Source organism: Balaenoptera borealis, assembly GCF_965194805.1.
Source record: "Balaenoptera borealis genome assembly, chromosome: X".
Classification (NCBI taxonomy): domain Eukaryota; kingdom Metazoa; phylum Chordata; class Mammalia; order Artiodactyla; family Balaenopteridae; genus Balaenoptera; species Balaenoptera borealis.
Window position 1 is genome coordinate 78,526,531 of NC_138881.1, and position 26,021 is coordinate 78,552,551.

A 26,021-nucleotide genomic window follows, 5' to 3' on the forward strand; every position below is an offset into this window, starting at 1 on the left:
TTCAAGTCAAGGCAAGATCTTTAAGCATCTCTTGAGTCACAAAATGAGATTAAATTTTAGATATGTCTTGTTAATGTTAAATATTTTCATTTTGTTCCAATTCTTTGAAAACACAGAACATTTATTTGCAGTAAAGGGTAAGTCAATTTTTCAGTCAAAGAGTTTCAGTTAACCTAAAGGACCTATTTTGGTTTGATTTGGGTCTTGGGGTGGGAAATGCAGAGGGAAGAATAGATGGAATATTTGGTATTCTTTGAAATATGTGCAGAGAGGCTGCATTTATCAAGTGAATGGGTGAATATTTTTAATTGGCTATATGGTATATAGAGTAGTAGAAAACTCAGATTGGGGTATGTGATATAGTACAATGCACTTGAATGATCTTGGCGAATGTGTAAAAGAACAAACGTGCAGGTATAATATAGATATGGTCAAGCAATTTTCAAAGTTTTATAAACATTTTCTGACTATTCACTACCAGATTATGATTATCATAATGACCAATGTTAAAATTATTCAAAGAACACATAAATAAGATATTTTGATGAATATCATCTGAAGGTTTTAGCACGGAGGATGTGTAATATTGGAAAACTGCTCAGATGATGCCGATATGTTATGGAGATATATTTGTTTATAAATACATTCAGAAGTCTAACTCTAGAGATCTTTTGAGTGATTTCAAGTGAAATACGGATTTGTATGTGAATATAAGAAGTAAAAACTGAAAAAAGATGGATGATTTATAAATAAGCATTTCTAAGTAAGGTCCTTGCAATGGTGTCTCCTTATCTGATGAAATGCAAAAATATGCAGGAGTCAGAAAGATATAGATCACAATTTTGTGCTTACCACCGACTAGACAAGCCACCTCCAGCTTAATCTTTCTTACCTTTAGTTTCTCCAATCATAATATGAGGATGATGATATAAATTTCACAGGGGCAGAATTGGGAAGAATAAGCACTAAGTAGAGGGAAGATACACCTGCATAGAAGATTTTTCGAGATGCATTGAAACATTTGACTGTTTATAGAAATGTGAGGCTTATTACTTTAAACAGTAAGTTGCATAGCAGAGTGGATACTATATCTAAAGTTGCACTGACCAGTAGATGACTGGACAGTTACACTGTCCAGCAGCGATGATGGAAGTTCTATTATCTGTGGTATCCAATATGGTAGCTACTGGCCACATGTGGCTACTGAGTACTTGAAATGTGGTTACTGTTACCAAGGAATTGAATTTTTAATTTTAATTAATCTTAATTTTAGCCACCTGTGGTAAGCGGCTACTATTTTGGAGAGCACAGCCTAAACAAAGAAAAGCAGTTTATTTGGAAAATAAAAATTGACAGATTCAAATCAAAATGGGACCTTATTAAATTTAAATCAGGAATTAGTAGTAGGGTCTCTCCACCCAACTATCCTGACAAATGTGTTATTTTGAAATGCAGTGCTTTACTGAAAGAATAATTTTGTCATGTCTCCCTCAGGGCAGCTTAATGAACTTCCAAGAAATTTCTGATTTGTTTTGAAAGCTGCTTAACAAATTCAAATTTAAAAAAAAAAAAACAAACAAATAAACCCACTGGCATAATTTAGGTTTATTAAAATCTATTTTCATTTGAATTTCTTTGAAAGATTATCAGCAAGTGACATAAAGACAGGCTCACTAGAGGTTCTTAGATGAGTCTTAGAAATAGACATGCTCTACAATTTCATTCTGTTTTAGAATGTGTGATAAGCCTAAAGTGATGTACCTAAGTACTGGGGCATTTGTATGGCCCAATGGGCAAATACTGTCCTGACTGCTTGTTAAAAATAATAATTATGGAACACAAAGCATAGCCCTGGGCTTGCAGAGGGCCATCTCATGGGTTAACTGAGTGCACTTTGACATACAAAAAGGTCCTGTCATGAAAGTGGTATGTATGCTGGGGGAGGGGGGATAGGGAGGTTAAATAAAAAGAAAAAAAAGAAACATGTTATGATTCATCCATAAACTTTAATAAGCGTTATAATTTGAAAGTAAGTAGGCCAACCATACTAATTTATTTTAAAAGATCTGTCCTGCAGAATAGGTTGAGGATTTAATTAATATTAACTTGTTCTATTTTTGTTGAGTAGACAAGACTAGCAAAATCACAGTTTATCTTAACTAAGGAAATATAAAATTTATATGAAAAGTTCAGATAATGAAGGGAGAGAAGGGGGAGATATAGAGAAAAATTCTAGGAAAAATTAGGTCAATTTACACATGAAAGTGTCTTGCTATTAACAAATCTATGTTAATTAACAAGATAATTAACTGAAAATAAAGGTATTTGCTAAATGTATCAAAATGTATATAATAAAAGTAGCATAAGACAAAACTTACAATATTGATCTTCAAAAAATTAATATATAAATATTTTAATTTCATTTATGCATTTTATGACATTAGGTGTGCTTTGGCATAAACAAGGAAAGCATTATTATTACACATTTTAAATATTTGGATATTGCATTTCAGGGTAATCATTTATTTTGTTTATGATCATATGACTAGTAAATTGGGAACCAGAATAAGGTCTTCTGACTCTTAGATTTGATTGACAGAAAGAGACAGATAGATAACCTTGAGGGTGGGGATCACAACAAGTTTAACAGGAAGGAAGAAGAAGAAAAAAAGAAGAAAATGAAAAAAGACAAAGTGAAAAGAAAGTGAGGAATGAATGAATAACATGATTACCAAGTGATTCTGCTTAGTACAAAGAAAATTATGGTAAAATAAAACTTATCCACATGATCTTGGCAAGGTTAATTTTCAAATTTTTGAGAGATTAGGTTACTCTAAAGAAAAAAAAGCTTCATCTATAAAAGTTTTTGATGTGAATTGCCACTTAAAAAAATATCCAGAAGTGAAATCTTCCCTTTTCCCTGTCTCAAGTAAAGACATGGTATAATGAGAATTCCCCACGATATTCTGATAAAATTTCCCTTAATTTGGACTAGCTATGCTAAAGACCTATAACTATATATATCTATATATACACACATTATATGTATATGTGTATATATACGCCATTTTTATATATTATAAATATTTTATATATATTATAAATATATAATTTTTAAATGTTATTAAATAATATATTTTAAAATATATGTTATACATGGTATATAGTATATACTACATGTACACTATACATACATACATATTGTATACTATATATATAATTATCTGCATCTATGTGTCATCTATCTAATAAATATATACCACTGAGCCCTAGTAGTATTTGACAGAGCTGTCATCCAGTAGTAGAAAGTTACAATGTCTTTCTAACTTCCACCTTATTATTCTGATGGCCTGTTACTTATAAAGCTTTTTTTCATATTCTAAGTCTGTTGTCAGGGAAGCTAGTACATTCACAAATAGAAATATACTTCAAGCACCCAATCTGACTCAGGATATGGATATAAACCACTGGGATCTACTTCTTCCCATGGTTGGAACTCAGGGGAAATTAGTTTGTATAATGATGTTGCATATGTCTTCATTTTCTGCTTCAGATTTTCAGCTTCCCTTACATATATCAGCAATAATGTTTCTATACTAGCCCAGTGGCAGTGTGTTGATTGGTCCCCTTGAGGCAGGCATGACGATGTTTCAAAGGTTGACTGTGCTGACGGAGCATGAAGATCAAATTTTTCTCAGATTCGTGACCCGACTCAAAGCCCTCACACATTTTTGCCCATCTCATAAAGCATCCTCATCTTTTACATCCACCTCAAAAAAAATTAATCTTGGGCAGAGTCTTTTCACATAATCAAAGTGTGGGCCCTTGTTTCTATTTTGTTTAAAATAACATATATTTGGTTTTTACTTTAAAAGCTAAATAAGAACTAAACATCTTGCCTGTTGATCAAGAGTTTGGATTTATGAAACTAAGGTTAGACTTAGATTTGCTTTGAAATCTGGGATTAGAAAATCCAAATTGTGAAAATTCTATCTACCGTTAGATTTAGTAACCTTGAATACGCTTGCCAAGAATGAGACATCAAATAATATATTGTGGAGCTAAAGAGCAAGCAAACTTTATTATTCTGAAGGAATTAATATTTCTTTATCATATGTATCCATAGATCAAAGTAGTGTGTAGTATCAGGAGGAGTGAGTAAAATTCATTAATGCCATTGCAGACATAATATGCTATAACAAACAATGTTATAATGTGCTATAATATACATAATATTCTATAACAAACAATGTATTTAACTGCTTTAGAAAGCAAAGTTGCCTCTAAAGATATTCAGAAGAGTTTGAATATAGTGATTTCCTCAGTTTTCAACTATAAAATGAAGTTTTATTTGGAAGTTCACCCTTTCAGCTTTAAGATAACTTGATTTTATATTCTCTGAATTCTATGATGTGCAGATTAACATTTTTGATCTGTGCTAAAAAGTAAAAGAGATGACAGTCAAATGCTAATGACTGTTAGGTCCCTGAAAGCTAGGGGTTATTATAAAAGTGCACCTCCAGTGGGGAAAAATGACAACATAAAACTCATTCTCTTCATAAATGGTTCTTTATTAATGTTGTCAGGTCTTATTACAATGAGAGTGTGACACTAATAGGATTAAATAACTTTTGACTTCATTGCTATTATCAGAGTCCTGGTTAATATAGTCCACTAATGCCTTTCATTAAATACACGTGTTACTAATAGTCCCACATGAAACACATATATGTAGGACATTTTAGATAGCTCAATTCTAGAATTTATAAACTAAGATTCTGAAGAGCAAATGTATCTCCCCAACTTTGATTAATTTACTCACATTCTGCCCTTTGACCTGATAATAGCAACTAGCTATAAGAAATACTGCTAAATTTTACATGGATTATTATTAGGCACAGGTTTATTGATCTGTTATTCTATTGTTCACTGTATCTAAATAAAAACCAATTTGATGTTTAATTTTGTGCCTGCCAAAGGGAAAGACTTAAAATCTATTAAATATATATTTAATTACAAGACAAAATTATAGAACTCTTTAATGAAAACATGAGGTTTGGTTATACAGATCTACTTGGCTCCCATAATTCTGATCGATGTTAATAATCTGAGATAATAAACATTCCAATGTGTGTAGTTAGTTCAGCATAAATTATTTGTTTGATCTATACAACTTTATACTGACTGTATAACAACACTCTTAGTGAACTGAATTCAATGTTAGACCAAAAAAAAAAATGATGGATTGGTAAAGCTTTTGTACCAGAGGTGATAACATCTTGTTCAGAAGTGATGATAAAAGCAATAAGGTCATTCGGGGGGAAATTTCTGATTTTGACTTAATTCGATCAATAAAATAATTTAAGCAGCTTTATGCTTTTACCAAGCTTTATGCTTTACACTTTTATGTGAATTTGGACCAATTTTGAAGAAATTATTCTTTATCAAAAAATATAAGGTGCATATGAAAAATAGTTCTCACTTCAAAATCAAATACCAAAGAAATTAGTATTCTCCCTTTGCATTTATCAGTTTAGTCATCTTCATAAATCAATAAAAAAGTGTGAATAATTCGATAGCATAATGAGAAAATAAATTGCTTTGACCACAAATTAAATTTTAGTATATCTTTGTTGAAGTGTCTTTTAGTTTCTGAATGCACATAGAAGGTACCAGAGGAAGGAAAGTATTAAGTTCAATTTAATTTTAAAACACAGAGCTTAAATAACTATTTTTGAAGCGTTCTTTATACATTGGTCTTTTGCTTGCAGAAATTAATATATCTCCACCAATATTATTCTACAATTATGTGATAATGTTTTTTTTTCTTTGTAAAAGATTAAATATTCATTACTAGACAGCTCAGTGCATCAAAATATAATATCCACATTCATGCACACAGAAATGTGTCTTTTAGCAACTAAAACAATAAAACTATAGCTGTCCATATATTTTTCATTTGCTGTGAAATGTAAGATGTAATTCTAGATGATCAGTCATAAGAAACCTATTGCTTTTTTTTAACACAGTGAAAGAATGTTTATTTTTTAATTGCTGCATGTAGATGTCTGTAAACTTGCAGGTAAACTAAGAAAAGTAATACAAGGTTATAGAATAGGAAATAGAAATAAAAGACCTTTTGAAAAAACTACTTTTAAACTTTGTTTCATTCAACAAAACAAGGAGTTTTAAAAGTTGAATGAGTAAAATGAAGTTTTAGGTTATCTCACCTAATTTACATTTGTCCTTGAGATCTCACTTAACCAGGAATTTTATTTTATGGAGGATATTCTTATTAACATATCTTATCCTTTTGCTTATTTTAAATATAGAAGTCCATTATTTTAAGCTTCTCCAATAGAATGAAGTAAAACTCTAAAGAATGGAAAGCTGTTCTACTAAGTATTTTCTTAGTTGTAACAGTAACTGACTACCAACTAACATCTTAGTCTAATTCCAGTCATCTAAATTTAACATATACTTAATGAGTGCCCAGCGTACAAAGTCTTGAGGGATAAAAATACATTTGAAAAATAGTCACTGTCCCCAGGGAGCTTAATAACAGGCATTATGGGGAATATATTTCTACACTAATGATAGTAAGGAAGAAAACATTTATTATATTAAAAGAACATTTTATCTTGAATTGGTCATTCTGACATTAAGAACATGGAATTATTTTTGTGTTCACAGTTTCAGACAAGTTAAAATTTCCCAATCTACTTTCAGTAGATTTTTCACCCAGCACTCTCATTAATTCATGATATTTTATTTTTTACTAGGTCTGCAATTATGGCAGTGATACTTTCTGCCAACATTTATCAGCAAAACAATTTCGAGACTGGAAATAAAATCTTTTTGATGAAAATGTTAATTCCTGTGCTAGTGGTGGTAATTACATGAGTCTTTCTATTATCTTAATTCTCAAACTTGTTGTCTATGCCTCCAATTCCTCTTCTATATAATGGCGAAAATAAAATTATCTTTATCTAACAGGTAGGGATATTATAAAAATTAATGAAATAAGAAAAATACATAAAATTTGCTGAGTGCCTTGAAGAAAAGTGTTTTATAAACAGTAGTTACTGGTTTTGCTCTATGGTTTAAGATTGTAGTCTCCCCCAATTTTTCTAAAATTATGCTCTAAACTCTTTAAAAACTTATTTTACAACCTAATCTTTTCACACATATTTTATATATGTATACAGAGGAAAATATGACAGCATTATTCTCTTTCTCAATCAGTGCCACTGGCTCCACATTTATTTCTTGACTTAGTTCAATTTAAAACAAACAAACTTCCATTTACCTTCTTTAACTTGTCTCTTGAATCAAATGTTTCCTTCTCCTCATTTGTCTTTCCCTCCTCCTGGCCCTCCATATGACTATGATATTGCTAATGTGAATACTTTCTCATATACAGCTTCTACCATCTGGAATTGCTTTATTTACATCTCATTCATATGTCATTTAAAAAAAAATTAGATGTCCTATCTTGTCTTTTCTTTTTCACACTGAAAACTCTTTTCTATTTTCCTATTTCTTTTCTTGTAAGTCAGTCAAAATTGTCTTTCTCCAGTGGATTCTGTAGGAGAGATATGTAATAACAAATTTGAATTTTTAAAGTTTTAATCATTCTAAATTAAATAGGCTTTAAAAGTCATTTTTGCATCAGGATATTTGCTAGAACTACACTTTCATGGATACTAGTATGTTTTCCTGGTTTAGGAGGGGGCCCTTATATTCACTGAGCACAAGAGTTTGCTTAGAAGCATCCATTTAAAGTAGCTTAGTCAGGGACAAGAAGAGTTTTGCTGTCAGTAAGGAGAATAATGAAGTAAATAGTTAACAGAAGAACAAAGTGATGCTCTAAACAATCCAGGGATGAACAAATAAAAAAAATTTAATGGATTATAAATAAAGAAGTGTAGAACTTTATAGATTACTTTTAGTTGAACATAGTGCATTATTGAAGTCACTGAATGATTGTATGGATGAATATGAGAGTGCATATAGCTATCAAAAAGTAGGAAAATATAATCGTGTTTAGATTATACAAAGTAATGAATATTCGATTAACTTAGATATTCAACTCCCTTCCATAAGTAAATATGAAATGAAGGCTACTTAGGTTGGTTGAATACACAAAAGAACTATAAAATTCTGATTTTGATTATTATATTCTTGACTTCATTTAGTGATGTCACACTGCTTTTTCTCTGAGGACTTAAATATTTAACAGATTTTGTGAGTTTCAGGAGGCCTTCAAAGCTTTTAATTTTACTCTGAGGAAAGTGATTCCTAAAGGATCAGCTACAGGTAGCCATAGCATTTTCTTCAAAACCATATCACCCCTTCAAATACCTCATTATCCTAGATTCCAAAACCAGTCTAGAACTTACTAAGTCGAAGAAGTAGTGATGACCATCCTATCATATTTAAGCCTTTGGAAGCCATTGTAATGGTGTGGGAATGTATCTTTAACTAGAAGTACTCATGGGACTGGAAGAGTGAAAATTTCCTCATTGGGGATGGTATATATATGGCACTGAGTTGAAACATTGTTGGCTGGCTTCTATATAGGCTGAACTAGCTTATCCATCTGTAGCTTTTAGGATTCTAGACATTTCTCTGAAATCTATTTTCTCCAGAAAACCCGTCTTGAGTTTTCAGGCATATTTAGCTGCCTCGAGTTTTGCTTTAGTCTTTCAAATGATGGTTTAGATCAAATACCTAATTGGTAAAACGAATGGATTTTTATAAAGCTAGAGGTCTCACATAGAAAACCAGTTTACATGCAAAATAGCTAGATTAATAAAACTGACATTTTAATCCCTTTAACTCTTAGAAATCTGATTTTTTTGTTATTTATCTAATAGACATGACTTCTTGAGCTGTATATTCTACACAAATATAATCATACCATGGCAAATTTAAGTAGTTTAAAGTAACTTAAAATTTTTCTCCACTTGTTTTATTTGATATTTTGTAAATAGTAATCTCATTTTAACTATGTCTGGCCTTCTGTAATCTAGACTGTTAAAGGTTTGAGGCAAAAAATTGACTCCTGTCTGAGATAATCTTCTACATACCCTACAATCTAGTGGCTGGCCTTATTTGAGTATTGATTAATGTAAAAATAGCATTTTACCAAATAGCTCCCTGATATTACGAGACAACTGTGGAATTTGGTGAAGCAATTATTTTTGTATTTTTTCCCCATTTTAAGGCATAATGTATTAATTAGATTCAGCTATAAGTAAACATAAGCTATTGTTTTAGGTAACCTCAAGAGTTATTTCAAAGTATCTTCATGGTTTGCTACACAGTTTACTGACAATTGTTTCATCTGCCGCAACTGTTCAGCTTTCTTAAACTTGATTGCTCCAATGGGTTAGTGATAGTTGATTCACCCATATTTGCAGTGCATTGCCACAATGAGTTATCCACAATTCTTTTTACTGACAACAGCTTTTGTATTTTGTGTTACTATGATATTGGAAGATTTTTTTTCCCCACACATAACTGACCACATAACTCTGTGATTTCACACATTAGCAATTTGTTTCACAAATAACTGGATTTGCTGTCCTAGTTGCAGTTATCCATAGTTGCTTTAAAAGATAACTGCTTATTTTGATTATTACTTAGGCAATATTTGTAGTTACTTTAAGTGTTGCTTTCTCAAATGATTTCCACAGACACAGTGGACAAACGGTTTGACCTGTAGAGTTCAGATTCAATTTGTAGATTAAAAAGAGAATTATCTTTGGGTGCCTTATACATATCTTTGTGTGTATATTTTTTAACCTCTATTTTATCCTCACCTGGTTTTCTGTTATTTACTTTCATTGTATAAAATGAGGCTAACCACATAATTTATCCTCCAAATAAGGACAAGTTTAAAAGTGAAAGGGCACCTCTTAATAATTAAACAGGGACACAAGAATATATGGTCACAATACATAAAACCCAAAACATCTAGTTTCTTCTTTGCCATTTTATGTTGTTTCCTATTCTTCCTAAAGGTCTGAACTACCTTGAGCCAGAGAGCTGCCACTTCCTGCATAACATCAATGAAGTAAAACATTACTTGCACAAACTCAAACTGGACTCTCCATTTATTTTAGCTGAACAATTCTCAGGTGAACAATTCTGAGTTAGCTCAACTGGCAAAAGATTGGCTTGTGAAGAATTATCTGGCAGCAGACATGCTATCATCAAATTTACGTAGGGTGAATCCTTTTCTGAGCTGGCATTGTTCATCTCATGTAGTGTTCACTAAAGCTAAACAGGGAAGAGAATGGCATGGAAAGCAGATGTAATTTCATTAAAAATTCTTTTATTTTGGACATATGATTTCCTTAATCATTATTTAAATATATGAAGGCTATCTGTCCTTTGCTTCCAAGCTTTGGCTCACAAAAATTAGGAGGGATTAGCCTCTGGCCAAGGTTCTAAACAATTAAGGTTTTAAGAAGTTAAATGTGTTACCCCATTTCTCCTTTTCTACACCGTTTTCCCTGAGTACCTATTTATCTAGAGACCATTTGAGTATAGCCTAAACAGTTGATGAGTTAGAGAACCTCTTGCACATCTTTTCAAACTAAAAATTAGATTGTAGATAAGAGCCTTGAGTGGTTTTTGTAAGAGAAGAATAGTGATTTTATCTGCATGGACATATTCTTCATAAATACTTTTAAAAGAACAGTTTATATTTTCCTTCATTATACTGATTTGAGAATAATGGATACTTGGATGCAGTATCAAATTGTACTCTGTTGTTGTTTCTCCATTCACCAACATTAAAAAACATGATGTCACCAATAATCATTTAATTATTTTTGCATCATATGTTTTGGTTTTCTTCATGGATTTGCCTGGACTTCACTCAGGGTTTTGAAAATTTTTTTACATACATACTAAATATATATATATATTTTTTTAGATAGATAAATATGGGCACTTAAGTCACCATCAGGAGATATATATTATATATTATATATTGTATATTATATATTACATATTATACGTATATATCAGGTGTATTCTGATGGTGACTTAAGAGTGCCCATATCCTATTCTAGTTGAGCTAATCATTTTTCTAAAGATAAATTTAAATTTCACCTCCTAAATATCCTATATGCCTTGACTAATAGAACCAGATATGATGCAGAATTCTATTTTAAAAGTCAATTGCGCGTATCAGGATTACTGTTCTTTTATATGGCATTATTCATGAAAAGCAAAGCGATTCAATGAATTAGTAAACACATTTCAAGTATGTTTATTTTGAAACTTGCCTTTAATTCTTAGAGACAGCTTGAATATTTTAGTATAGTCCCTAATAAAAATAATTGAATTAGATTCAAGTATCTAGGTAATAGAGTTAATAGCAATCACTACAAACCTAAATAATTCTGGTGATAATAAAAATCAAGTTAAATACAAAATGTGGTATAGAGTTCAGTTAGTTTAATAATCCAATGGTTTAATAGTATACATTTGATTTTAGAGTAATGATGTTTTAAAATGCAAATTGCTTATTATTAGATTCCTTAACTTTATATTAATTGTTTTTCTTCCACCTCTTGGCAGTTTACCAAATAACAAAACGATTTTTTTTAGTACCTGCTTTTATTTTATTTATTTATTTTTAACATCTTTATTGGAGTATAATTGCTTTACAATGTTGTGTTAGTTGCTGCTGTATAACAAAGTGAATCAGCTATATGTACACATATATCCCCATACCTCCTCCCACAAATGATTTTGATCAGAGAAGAATGTCTTTTTCAGAAGTTAAAACCAGTATTTATTAAATGTTTACCAGTCTACTATCATTGATAGGGTTTTGCTATACTTCAAAAATGTATATCCCAAGGTTATCAAATTTTTGAGAAATTGTGATTACATTAAATTATAGTTTGATAATCAAAACATAATTTGAGCATTGCTTTAATATTCAGGCTTCTTGTCCTTGCTATTATGTGCGTGAAAGTAATTGATCATAATTCTATATAAATTATTCATTCTAAACTGTAGTCAATACTTTGTTATTCTATAGTTAATAATCAGATTTAAGTGAATCATATCTTTTCCCATTACCTTTTTTCTCCAAAATACTTTAAAAATATTTCCTAGAAATTTTCTACTTCAGCAAATGTATGTCAAGACTCCCAGACTGTACAGCTAAAACTAATGCAATATTGTAAATCAACTATACTTCAATTAAAAAAAAAAGGCTCCCAGAAAAATTCTTTAAATTCCAGAATTATTAATGGAATTGGATAAACTCACATCTCCATTAGACGTTTTTTCCTGTTATTAGTAAAATCCCCTCTAGTTCTGATCAGTGTTGTAGCGGCTTTGTCCTTGGTTTTTATTATATATAGAATATTTTACAAGGAGCAGCATCTTCCCCCTTCTAAGAGGATAGTCAAAGCAAATTGGTGTGCTTATTTAGAATAGTAGGGATTTTTAAAGGGAATTTCAAATTGGACTTTCTAGGTATCACAAACCTCAATGTACTGGGCATCATTGATAAAGAGATTCCTCTTTTAACAATTTATTTTGATGTAGCTACATTCACTTTGAAGATTTTTTGGTAGTTGTACATATTTCCTTAAACCATTTTTCTTCTAACTATTGGCTTACTGAGGTTGTGAAAACCTACAGAGGCTGTGGATACCAACAATTTTAAGTTCTGCTTTGAGTTCCAGAGAGGAAATGTAATATTATACTGGCTTTGGCATATAAGACCTTTACATTAATTCTTAGTTAAGATAAAAAAATAATTTTCCTTTACCACATTGCCCAATTATCATCCTTTAATCAAAGTAACTTATTAATGCTACAGAATGTATTTGTGGACATTATAGTTTAGAACTTGATTTTGAGAACATTTTATTCTAAAAATCGTATCAAGACGTGACTTTCCAAATACACAGTATTTTCCTATTATGGTTAAACTTGTACCTCTTTTTGTCCCCCTCATCCCACCCTTTTAAACTGACTTGTAACTGCACGAGGACTGAAAATACCCTTGCTTATTTATCACCTTATGTGGTAAACTTTATTTAATGTAGGTATTAAAAAAGGAGGTAAAACCCCCAAAATATCCCAATTCAAAAGAGAGCGAAACTAAAAATTCTTTTCTACTAACTTTATACTTTGAAGCATTTATTTTATAACCCTTAACTGTCAAGAATTGTCATATGTTTTGCCATCTATGACAGCTCTTTTAGTAGAATAAGGGAAAGGCATTGTTATAATAAGTAAGGGATTTAAGTAGAGCAGCTTTCTGGTAGAGTGAAAATAGTGATAATTCTGCCGTCATGCTCTTGTTTTTTCCTGTACTGTCCACTGGGTTATCCATTATTTCTCAATATGATACAAATTAATTAAGATATGTAGTGAGCTGTGGAAAATTTCTTATATTTTGTCATAAACATATGTTTACTGACTGTACATCAATAAATCAGTAAGCAATGCATGAAACTCTAAGAATTATAGTATTATGAAAATATCTACAAAACCCTAGATATTTAAACCACTGTGTTTTTTCATATGATATTGTCACAGATCAAATATATTCACCATTTTTATTTTTAAAATAATAAACAATTATTGTTTAACATAATTTAAAAATAACATGTTTAAATTAACAAATGTAAAATAAAGAGTTGGACATTTATTCATATCAGATAAATAGAATAATGTTTTCTATGTATATATAATATTTCCCATAATGTTCAGTTTGTCTTTGTCATCTATAGCTTTAGCTCTTATTGAATAAGAATGTGTCTTGGAACCTGAATCAAAACTTGATTTTAAAATTTTAGTTGGTAACCAAAGATCAGATTTCTCCAGTTCTGTATCAGATGATCTGATCATTAGACACTAGTTGGATTCACTTAATTTCAAGTATTACATTTTAAATGTGTGTTGATTTTACCACCTATAATTTCAAGCTACTGTGTAAACCTTGGAAGTTTTAAATAGTACTTCCATTGGTCAAAAATAGAAATTAGTTTGCTGCTATTTTGGCCTAGCATACAAATAAAGTCAAAAGCTTCTCCTCCTAGAAACATTTAAACCATTTATATTTTCATAAAATTAGGTATTACTTATTGGTAATCTCAGAGTTTTTAAAAGTACAATTAACCACAAGATAAGATAGTCTATATGAAAGTATGTTTATAGTCGGTTTACTGCCATAGAAAAGTGATGTTTGTACAAATGATTCTAATGCACAGATGTGATTCGTTTCTTTCCATTTATATTTCTGAGGCTCTTCTGATAATTTATTTGCTGGATCGTACAAGTATAATTGTAGTTATACTGATTTCAGAGTAAAGCTTTGCATTTGGATACAATTTAGTCTTTTCCTTTTAGGATCATAATTCTCAGTGTGTTGGCCCAGGATTTCTTGACCTTGGCACTATTGACGTTTGGAGCTGGATAATTCCTTCTTGTGAGATGAGGTAGAACAGGACGGGGGCTGTCCTGTGCATTGTAGGAAGTTTATTAGTATACCTGGCCTTTACCCACTAAGTCCCTGTGGCACCCTCCTGCTTAGATGTGACAACCAAAAATATTTCCAGAGTTTGCTAAATATCCCCTGTGTTGGGGAGGGGGTTGGAATTTCCTTAGCAGAGAACTACTGCTTTAGCCCACCCTTGCACAGCCTAGTGTGGTAGGAGCAGATTTTGTTATTTTTAGTAACTCCAAGGACAAGTCAGGGTGTTTTGAACACTTTCCCAAACCTTCAAACGATGAGCATTTCCAGATGAGAGAATACTTCACAAATGTTTAAACAATAAATGCAATTTGAACAGTTTCTTAAACCTTAGGAGTCATAAGTGGAAAAGTATTAGCACATAAAAAAGTATTAGCACCTTTGATAGAGATTTTATGAAGTAATAATGCTTTTTATGATTTCCAAAGTATTATAATTAATTTTCAGCATAGAAGTTACTTTCTTATCTATGTAACTGAAGGGGAACATTATGCTAAATGATAGAGCAAAGTAACTTGAGAGATGGTTTTCTTCTAATTTCAGATGGGATAAACAATTCATTAATTGCACAAAAGTATTTCAATATTTATTCTGCTTTATTATATATCAAGAAAATACACTTATTATTAACACTAACAAAATCTTAACTTATGCAATGAATCCACTTTATAAATTGAATATTTATATGAAACAAATGTGTCCTTTGCCAAATTAATTTCCAATCTTAGAATAAAAACTAGAAGGATAAAATTAATATGTATGAGTATTTTTGTTTGTAAAATGTTATAAATTTTGGGAACTCAGCTAGTAAAGAAAGGTTTATCTTTTCATTAGTAAAACCATTATTTTTTTTAAATTTGATTTCATGGTTGTGTAAAACTTATTAGTTAAAATAGTTAAATGCTAATGTTAAAATAGTAAACTTTGAAAAAAAACTATTTGCTACCGTTAAGGATAAGAAATGATAAAAATTAGTATCTTCTAGCATTAGACAAATTAAGAACTGTTTGAAGATACAGTATATGAATGTAACACAGTTTACCTTGTATGATAGCACTAGTATGGCTATCTTGTTAAAAGAAGCATTTATTAATCCAATGTCTTTACTAATGGGTTTATTTATGATCAATTGTTTTCAGCTCTTAAATTTTATAATTTTTTCTTTTAGTATTGTGAGGCATGAAAATATATTTTGACCATATGCCTACAATAATTTTATCTAAACTGCTATATTCGTCATTGAAAATGTCTACGCTTTAATGTGTGAAACTGGGACCGATTTAGTTAAGTTTGTCATTGGCTGTGTCTGTAAAGAACTGATTAATAAGACTGGAAGTTTCAGGTGTTTGATTGATTGACATAGTTGCTAGATGTCATGGCATAAAAATACTGGTTCTGCCTTTCAAGGCATAACCTTAATTAATTTTGGAGAACTTTTATAAACATTATTATTCTCTGGATGGAGTTTAGATATTACAGTGTATTGATACTCTGATTAAAAAGTGTGATTCAGTGCACCTGAGGGGGAAAAAAAAAATTACTAGTAGTTTGAAAATATCATTGTTTCTCCTGATTCAAACTGATCCTAGACATAATTTAAATCACTCCTGGAATCAGTGTCATGGGGCGTAGTATTTGCTGATATTAAATATGTCTAGTAAATTTGAGTAGGCTAAGACTCCTTAAATATATAAATATAGTTATGCTTATAGAACACTGATGGCTTTTTTCCTATGGAGGGGCTGCTTTAAGAAGAAGACATGATTTTTTTATTGGAAAGTAGTGGCAAAAATATTTTTGTCATCTACTATGCTGATAATTCATTTAGATAGCAATAGCCTATGTATTTAATAGATATTAAAATTTATTTTGACTTTGTTGGTTCCTTGTGTTTCTGTAAAAGATACCTGTCTTGGCCTGTGGAACTGGTAGTGCCAGTTATACAGAAGAGGTAGTACCGTCAGAGGAGGAAAATTACTACAACAATCATGGTAATGAATATGACGAGGACAATGGCAATGATGATGATACTGTTGATGATGAAAATCATGAATTTTCTAATGATAATCACTTATTTGATGATATTAAAAATGCTACTCATGAATTGTTTAACATCAGAGAAATTTGGGCTTCATGTTTCCATCTTGCTAAAAACATGGTCAATAATGAAGAATCAGAAATTATCTCAGAGGACATGGTACTTCCTTCTAAAATAGAATCAGGAAAACACTTAAGCAAATGGGGATGAGTTCCTCCTCCCCTTAAATTAAAACAGGAAAGGACAGGTAAGAGGTAAGGTCCTCTTAATGTCTCAAGATATATCCCATACGGTCAGTACCAACTGGGTAAGCCTTGGATTATGAAAATAACTCTGACTATAAATGGCCGCACCTGGCGCTTTCCCTGATTCAGTGGACAAGATGCTTTTGTCTGGGCATGATCTAATATTGTCTGCCCTGATTTTTTTCTCTCTTTAATTATCTTATTCCAGAGGCATGTCAAAACTATCCCATGGCCTCCATTCCTTGCCCAGTCTTAACCCACAAAGAAGAATGTGCATTTGAGTTAAAGTCTGAACTTCAGAAAGCCATGTATAAGATTGCCAATCCTTCACTTCCATTAGGGGAAAAAAATATACTCTTTGGTCTGTCTGAAATGTGCAGGGGAAAAAAAGACCCAGGTTTGCTGCCCTTCTCAGGCCGTCCTCCAACAAACGCTGTCCCCACCTCCATGATGATCTGCCTCTAACTGTTGGGCTACAACCTACCTCTCAAAAACAAGATCACTGAAAAATCTGGTACTTTCGTTAACAAATGTGAACAATGTTTTAGTGACTAACAATACAAACAAACAAACAAACAAAAAATATATCATCCACAAGCTTTGTCTGTTCATCCATTGATAGCATTAGCATTAATGACTTCCAATTATTCAGCAAAGCCTCGATTAGAATGAACCATCTCTTATTAGTCACTGCCCATTTGAAACTCCATTCCCCACAGAGCAAAGGATTTGAGCTATTCTTGCAATGATTACCCATTTCCAAGAGAATGTAATCTTTGGACAACTTTGTCATTGACTTCTCTCAAGAAAATTTGCCACCATCTTTATCATGACATCTAGTTAATCAGTATTCAGACACCCTGACACAGAGAAGAAATGGCCTTCCCATATGATATAGAAACTGAAATCCTTTTTTGGAGTAAAGGAGATTTCTGGGCCTTGAGGATTAAGTAGGATATTAGTAGAATGAATCAGATTTTGTTTTCTGTTTCATTTATATATGTCTCATATTTAGTCATTTGTTTAAGATTTTCCCTTTTTTTCTGAAAGTCAAAACCTGGCTTTTCAAAACTAAGTGAAGAATAGACTGAAAAAATTGGAAACTTGATGAATGGATTTGTTTCAATATCCATCTGTTCTCATGGATATAACCACCCTGATATCTTCAATTAAATCTCCTTTGGAGGAGGCACCCCGGGCGGGGGTCGTAGCAGCCGCTGAGTAGGGTGAGCGTTTCCTCCCACTCGGTCATGACGCACAGGTTGGGCACGAGCGAGGCTCCGGGACAGGAATTCCAGTGCTGACCATCGAGTCCGACTGGACCTGGGCCTCTGGGACAAATTCAGTGAACTGGCCACCAAGTGCATTATTAAGATCGTGGAGTTTGCTAAACGTCTACCAGGCTTCACCGGCTTGACCATCGCAGACCAAATCACCCTGCTGAAAGCAGCCTGTTTGGACATCCTGATTCTGAGAATCTGCACCAGGTATACCCCAGAGCAAGACACCATGCCGTTTTCGGACGGCCTGACCCTGAATCGAACCAGATGCACAACGCCGGGATCAGACCCCTGACAGACCTCGTATTCACCTTCGCCAGCCAGCTCCTACATCTGGAGATGGACGACACGGAGACAGGCCTTCACAGCGCCATCTGCTTGATCTGTGGAGACCGCCAGGACCTTGAGGAACCAACAAAAAAGTAGATAAGCTACAAGGACCATTGCTGGAAGCACTAAAAATTTATATCAGAAAGAGACGACCCAGCAAGCCTCACATGTTTCCAAAGATCCTCATGAAAATCACAGATCTCCGCAGCATCAGTGCTAAAGGTGCAGAAAGTGTAACTACCTTGAAAATGGAAATTCCTGGCTCAATGCCCCCTCTCATTCAGGAAATGCTGGAGAATTCTGAAGGACATGAGCCCTTGCCCCCAAGCTCAAGTGGGAACACAGCAGAGCACAGTCCCAGCACCTCGCCCAGCTCCGTGGAGAACAGCGGTGTCAGTCAGTCACCACTGCTGCAATAAGACACTTTCTAGCTACTTCAGACATTCCCCAGTACCTTCACTCCTGGGATTTAAAATGCAAGGAAAAAACATTTTTACTTCTGCTTAGTTTTTGGCCTGAAAATATATTCAAACTCAAGAAGGACCAAGAAGTTTTCATATGTATCAATATATACCCCTCACTGTCTAACTTACCTAGAAGTACAAACTTTTTAAATTCTAAAAATTAGCCATTTCATGCAACCCAAAACCAGTTAAAAGCTTCTATTCTCCTCTTTGAACACTCAAGATTGCATGGCAAAGACCCAGTCAAAATTATTTCCCCCTGGTTAAGTTTCTGAAGACTCTGCACATACAGAAGTATGGCTCTGTTCTTTCTCTCCTATACGTTTGGTGCTTTCCTTTTGTTTTGCATACTCCAAATAACCAAGACACCAAGGTTATGGAACAGATTACTTACATGTCCAGTTAAGAAAGGATCAAAAAGATAACTGTCTTGCTTTCACAGATCAAGACATCAAGGTAAGGAAATGGGACTGTTGTACATTGTGGCAAGATAAGGCTACTTTAGTTAGTATAGAAGCTTGTCCTTGCTCTCTGGATGCTCTCAGACCACATCTTTTCTTTCATGTTGCCCAGTGAAGTATACAACAAATTCACTGTACTAGCAGAAGAGAATTCTGTTATCAGTGTAACTGCCAGTTCAGGTATCAAATGTCATTTGTTCAATTGTTGGTGTCACTTTAAATTAAAAGTGGTTTATTACTTGTTTAATGACGTAACTACACAATTTTTTTAAAAGTACATTTTTACAGTAATGATAGCCTCCAAGGCAGAAACACGTTTCCATGTTAATAAAAGTTTTTGTTTACCTATTCAGAAGCCACTAGGGAGATTTCATGGGATAATGACGGGCTAGTCTACCACCTGCACCATGTAACTCTGTATCCTTCCTGATTCCTGCTTGATACTGGGGGGTTTTCCATTGCCTCCCAAAGTCACAGGCAGAGAATCTGCGTCCTCTGGCCTGATTCAATCACTGTGAAGCAGAGTGGAGGCTTGGGTGGAGTGGTTAACAGATACAAGTGTCAGTTTCTTAGTTCTCATTTAAGCACTAGTGGAATTTTTTTTTGTTTTGATATATTATCAAGTCTGTGATGTACTTTCTCTGGCTCTGTTTGTACATTGAAATTGTTTAACAATGCTTTCTATGTTCATATGCTGTTTATCTTTTTCCATGGAGTCTCCTGGCAAAGAATAAAATATATTTATTTTAAAGGTGAAAAAAAAATCTCCTTTGTTCCAGCCCATAACATTATGAATTTAACACTTTAAAACATTTCAATCTGAATGCTTATTCCAAATAATATAATCAAGTAGTTTGATTATTCTCCTAGTTGGAGGACACAGAATAGTGACAATGACACATGGCCATAAGAAAGGAAATAGATAGATTTATCATACATCACCAAAAAATTCCTGAAGTAATGGAGGAATACACTTTAAGACAGAAGTTAGTATCAAGACACTATCATTTTCAGTGACCTTCCCGAGTACGTACTCTTTTGTCAAAGAGGAAAAACAAACAAGCTGTTCCTAATGTTGAAATCTGATGAAACAGAGAAAAAAAGTCAATAGAAGGAATTACTTTTCTTGGGACTAACATTAAAATAAAAGAACCATATGCTACAATATCATTGTTCTATTAAATAGTCTTTGCTAAATATCAAATAGGTAAAATAAACATGTGATATCTTAAACCTTGTGCATGGCTTTGCCAAGATTAACACCACTGTTGTTAATATTTTAATGTAAATTCTTTTCTTCCAAAGAGAGTTGATACTTTCTTAAATACATGACTTTCCTTTCTGTAATATAAATTTAAAGTAGGTAGGGACTTGGTGACTTCAAGGTTATTGTCAAATATGTGACTAGCGGCTCAGGTCATTTTACATGTAATCCATTTTTTATTGTATTTCCCTTGACAGTGCTACAAATGAATGCTGAAAGAAATGTTCTTGAAATAGTGCATAGAATCTAAATGACATCACACTGTTGAATATTTCAGAAAGAGTTGCTATCCTCTTCAGTAGTTCTAGGCAGCCTATAGCAAACCAATGAACTCTTAATGGAATTAAAGTAAATTTATTATAGTAACAATTATATTTGTATTAAGAATATTAAATTTATTTCCCTATTGTTTTCTAAAATAGCCATATCTCTGTGGTTTTATCCATTTGAAACTATGCAAATGGATAAAACACTGGCATTTCTCTGGCCCAAAGATGTATCAGTAACAGTAAGAAAAAAAGAATAATTTTTTTAAAAGTCAGGTGGGTTCTTGATAAATCAAGCAGTGGTAAAGCTCAGAAATAAATTTTTAGTCTTTCCCCCAGCATTCCTCGATCTACAGAGTAAACAGCTTTTATGTAAGCAGTTTTAGAATCCAATCTCTTTGGAACTATTTTTAGTATTTACTGGCAGTGTATGCATTTTCTGGGCGACTGTACTAGATTTATAGCTCTGGAACTGCTGTGTTTTTTATTACCTTCCAATAGGCAATGAAGTGGTGTCTTGCACATGCATATGTCAAAAATGCTAAAGTTTAATACAATGGTTCAGCTAATTCTTTCCCAGAACAATAGGCAAAAAAATAGCTTTTAATTCGGCAAGGAATATTCCTTATTCATTTTTTTCAAAAGCAAAAATACTTCTCTTGGGAATTTCATATCCAACACCAACTTTCTTTTCCTTAATTTTACAAATCCTTACAAAGAATTAAAGTCTCAGATGAGCTTAATAACATCTTGCTTATTTCAGCGGTTTTTGTCCTAGATTTGCAAACTCAAATCTTATTTTTGAATTTAGGAAGAAATGCCACTCACAAATGAAATTAAGTCTTTTGAATTACATGAGTTTATTAGAAAGTCCAAAATTTTTTCTTAACCTGAACTAGAATTGGCAATTTTGTGTACATGAGATCAAACTAGTTTAAGACACCAGGATCCAAAATCAACATATAATGTGTTGCATTCAATTCATATAGTATGTTGTTTTCTTCTCTGAGTTTTTGTTGTCTCTTTTTTTTTGTTTGTACATATGAGTGTTTGACAGATGTAGGGTTTTGTATTTTTTAAGTACACAGGCCACTTACCAAACTAAGTACTTGTCATTATTTCTTCCAAAAATAAAGGTTTACAACTAGGTTATACATTTTTACCAGAGATTGACAATGTAGCTTATTATATCCCTAACAGAAAAAAATAGTTGTTTTATAAAATAATTCTGAAATTGTTTTCTGGACAATTTAATTAAAGCAAAAGAAAAAAAGCAACCTGAGTCAACAATTACAGTATATTCCTATTCAAGCACAGACTGAGAATTAAAAACAAGAACAACCAAACTTTGCCCTTTCCCTTTTTTTTTTCTTTTAAAATAGGAATTATCTTTTTAATTCACGCATTTATTCATCTAACAAACGCTTATTTAATGTGTTTGTATATGCTGGGTGCTATGTCCTTAGAGATTGTACATATAAACGAAGCTTGATGCCATTTTATCCTACACTCACATTCATTAATGTAATAGAGGCTTAAGTAAATTACCGAGAGAGACACACAGATGAGTGATAGTTCTCTCACCAAAGGATGACCATTTGGGAGAGATAGCAAAAGATTTTCTCAAGATTTTTTCCCTATAAACAAGGGGGAAATAATTCTAAGTAAGTTTAGAATTCAGGATACTACAATTATTCCAAAGCTCTAACTTTTTTTTTTTTTTTGTATATAGGAAATATCTATGGTAAAGTTAGCAAGGTGATGAATTAAGAAGCCATATATCTTTATTTCCCCTTTTCATCTTTCCCATTGTTTTCATGTCATGGTCTAACATATGACAAAGAGCTTCAGGTTTTTTTCATGGTTCCTATGGATTTGAACGTCAGTTGAGCTAACTGACATGGGGTAGAACTAATGTTGGATCCATGTGTTAGTCATTCTTTATTCCTGAAGGAGACAAGACAGAGGAACAGCCTTGGAATAGTCATTCATTAAAGATAGTAAGCTCATGTTGGTACCACACTTTAGCATCAGACTTAGGTATCTGTCCAAAACTTTGTTGAAAAGTATTTATGTCTTATATGTAGGCAACGCCTTTTCAAATTACTGGGATAATATGAAATGCGTTTATTTATTTATTTTTATTTTTATTTTTTTAAACAATTTTATTGGAGTATAATTGCTTTACAACGGTGTGTTAATTTCTGCCTTATAACAAAGTGAATCAGTTATACATATACATATATCCCCATATCACTTCCCTCTTGTGTCTCCCTCCCTCCCACCCTCCCTATCCCACCCTTCTAACTGGTCACAAAGCACCAAGCTGATCTCCCTGTGCTATGCGACTGATTCCCACTAGCTATCTATTTTACATTAGGTAGTGTATAAATGTCCATATATACACTACCACTCTCTCACTTTGTCCCAGCTTATCCTTCCCTGTCCCCGTCTCCTCAAGTCCATTCTCTAGTAGGTCTGCGTCCTTATTCCCGTTTTGCCCCTAGGTTTTCCGTGACCTTTTTTTTTCTTCTTTTAGATTCCATATATATGTGTTAGCATACGGTATTTGTTTTTCTCTTTCAGACTTACTTCACTCTGTACGACAGACTCTAACTCCATCCACCTCACTACAAATAACTCAATTTCATTTCTTTTTATGGCTGAGTAATATTCCATTGTATATATGTGCCACATCTTCTTTATCCATTCATTTGTCGATGGACATTTAGGTTGCTTCCATGTCCTGGCTATTGTAAATAGAGCTGCAATGAACATTTTGGTACATGACTCTTTTTGAATTATGGTTTTCTCAAGGTATATGCACAGTAGTGGGATTGCTGGGTCGTATGGTAATTCTATTTTTAGTTTTTTAAGGAACCTCCATATTGTTCTCCATAGTGGCTGTATCAATTTACATTCCCACCAACAATGCAAGAGGGTTCCCTTTTCTCCACACCCTCTCTAGCATTTATTGTTTGTAGATTTTTTGATGATGGCCATTCTGACCGGTGTGAGATGATATCACATTGTACTTTTGATTTGCATTTCTCTAATGATTAATGACGGTGAGCATTCTTTCATGTGTTTGTTGGCAATGGGTATATCTTCTTTGGAGAAATGTCTCTTTAGCTCTTCTGCCCATTTTTGGATTGGGCTGTTTGTTTTTTGTGATATTGAGCTGCATGAGCTGCTTGTAAATTTTGGAGATTAATCCTTTGTCAGTTGCTACATTTGCAAATATTTTCTCCCATTCTGAGGACTGTCTTTTCTTCTTGTTTATGGTTTCCTTTGCTGTGCAAAAGCTTTAAGTTTAATTAGGTCACATTTCTTTATTTTTGCTTTTATTTCCGTTTCTCTAGGAGGGGGGTCAAAAAGGATCTTGCTGTGATTTATGTCATAGAGTGTCCTGCCTGTTTTACTGTAAGAGTTTGATAGTATCTGGCCTTACATTTAGGTCTTTAATCCATTTTGAGTTTATTTTTGTGTATGGTGTTAGGGAGTGTTCTAATTTCATTCTTTTACATGTAGCTGTCCAGTTTTCCCAGCACAACTAATTGAAGAGGCTGTCTTTTCTCCACTGTATATTCTTGCTTCCTTTATCAAAGATAAGGTGACCATAAGTGCGTGGGTTTATCTCTGGGCTTTCTATCCTGTTCCATTGATCTATATTTCTGTTTTTGTGCCAGTACCATACTGTCTTGATTACTGTAGCTTTGTAGTATAGTCTGAAGTCCGGGTACCCGATTCCTCCAGCTCCGTTTTTCTTTCTAAAAATTACTTTGGCTATTCGGGGTCTTTTGTGTTTCCATACAAATTGTGAAATTTTTTGTTCTAGTTCTGTGAAAAATGCCAGTGGTAGTTTGATAGGGATTGCGTTGAATCTGTAGATTGCTTTGGGTAGCATAGTCATTTTCACAATGTTGATTCTTCCAATCCAAGAACATGGTATATCTCTCCATCTATTTGTATCATCTTTATTTTCTTTCATCAGTGTCTTATAATTTTCTGCATACAGGTCTTTTGTCTCCTTAGGTAGGATTTGACCTAGGAATTTTATTCTTTATGTTGCAATGGTAAATGGGAGTGTTTTCTTAATTTCACTTTCAGATTTTTCATCAGTAGTGTATAGGAATGCAAGAGATTTCTGTGCATTAATTTTATATCCTGCTACTTTACCAAATTCATTGATTAGCTCTAGTAGTTTTCTGATAGCATCTTTAGGATTCTCTATGTACAGTATCATGTCATCTGCAAAAAGTGACAGCTTTACTTCTTCTTTTCCGATTTGGATTCCTCTTATTTCTTTTTCTTCTCTGATTGCTGTGGCTAAAACTTCCAAAACTATGTTGAATAATAGTGGTGAGAGTGGGCAACCTTGTCTTCTTCCTCATCTTAGTGGAAATGGTTTCAGTTTTTCACCATTGAGGACAATGTTCACTGTGGGGTTGTCATATATGGCCTTTATTATTTTGAGGTATGTTCCCTGTATGCCTACTTTCTGGAGGGTTTTTATCATAAATGGGTGTTGAATTTTGTCGAAAGCTTTCTCTGCATCTATTGAGATGATCATATTGTTTTTCTCCTTCAATTTGTTAATATGGTGTATCACATTGATTGATTTGCGTATATTGAAGAATCCTTGCATTCCTGGGATAAACCCCACTTGATCATGGTGTATGATCCTTTTAATGTGCTGTTGGATTCTGTTTGCTAGTATTTTGTTGAGGATTTTTGCGTCTATGTTCATCAGTGATATTGGCCTGTAGTTTTCTTTTTTTGTGACATCTTTGTCTGGTTTTGGTATCAGGGTGATGGTGGCCTCATAGAATGAGTTTGGGAGTGTTCCTCCCTCTGCTATATTTTGGAAGAATTTGAGAAGTATAGGTGCTAGCTCTTCTCTAAATGTTTTCTAGAATTCGCCTGTGAAGCCATCTTGTCCCGGGCTTTTGTTTGTTGGAAGATTTTTATTCACAGTTTCAATTTTAGTGCTTCTGATTGGTCTGTTCATATTTTCTATTTCTTCCTGGTTCAGTCTCAGAAGGTTGTGCATTTCTAAGAATTTGTCCATTTCTTCCAGGTTGTCCATTTTATTAGCATAGAGTTGCTTGTAGTAATCTCTCATGATCTTTTGTATTTCTGCAGTGTCAGT

At 32.9% G+C, this 26,021-nt stretch overlaps 1 protein-coding gene and 1 pseudogene across 4 annotated transcripts in view; both read left to right on the plus strand.

The window, feature by feature from the left end:
- PCDH11X (protocadherin 11 X-linked) overlaps positions 1–26,021 on the plus strand; it is a 523,932-nt gene that overhangs the window by 37,191 nt on the left and 460,720 nt on the right. The window lies entirely within an intron of this gene.
- Positions 391–24,867, plus strand: LOC309620951 (retinoic acid receptor beta pseudogene; annotated as a pseudogene). The gene is made up of 3 exons: positions 391–414; positions 16,425–16,718; positions 18,062–24,867. The product of its transcript is annotated as a retinoic acid receptor beta pseudogene (transcript).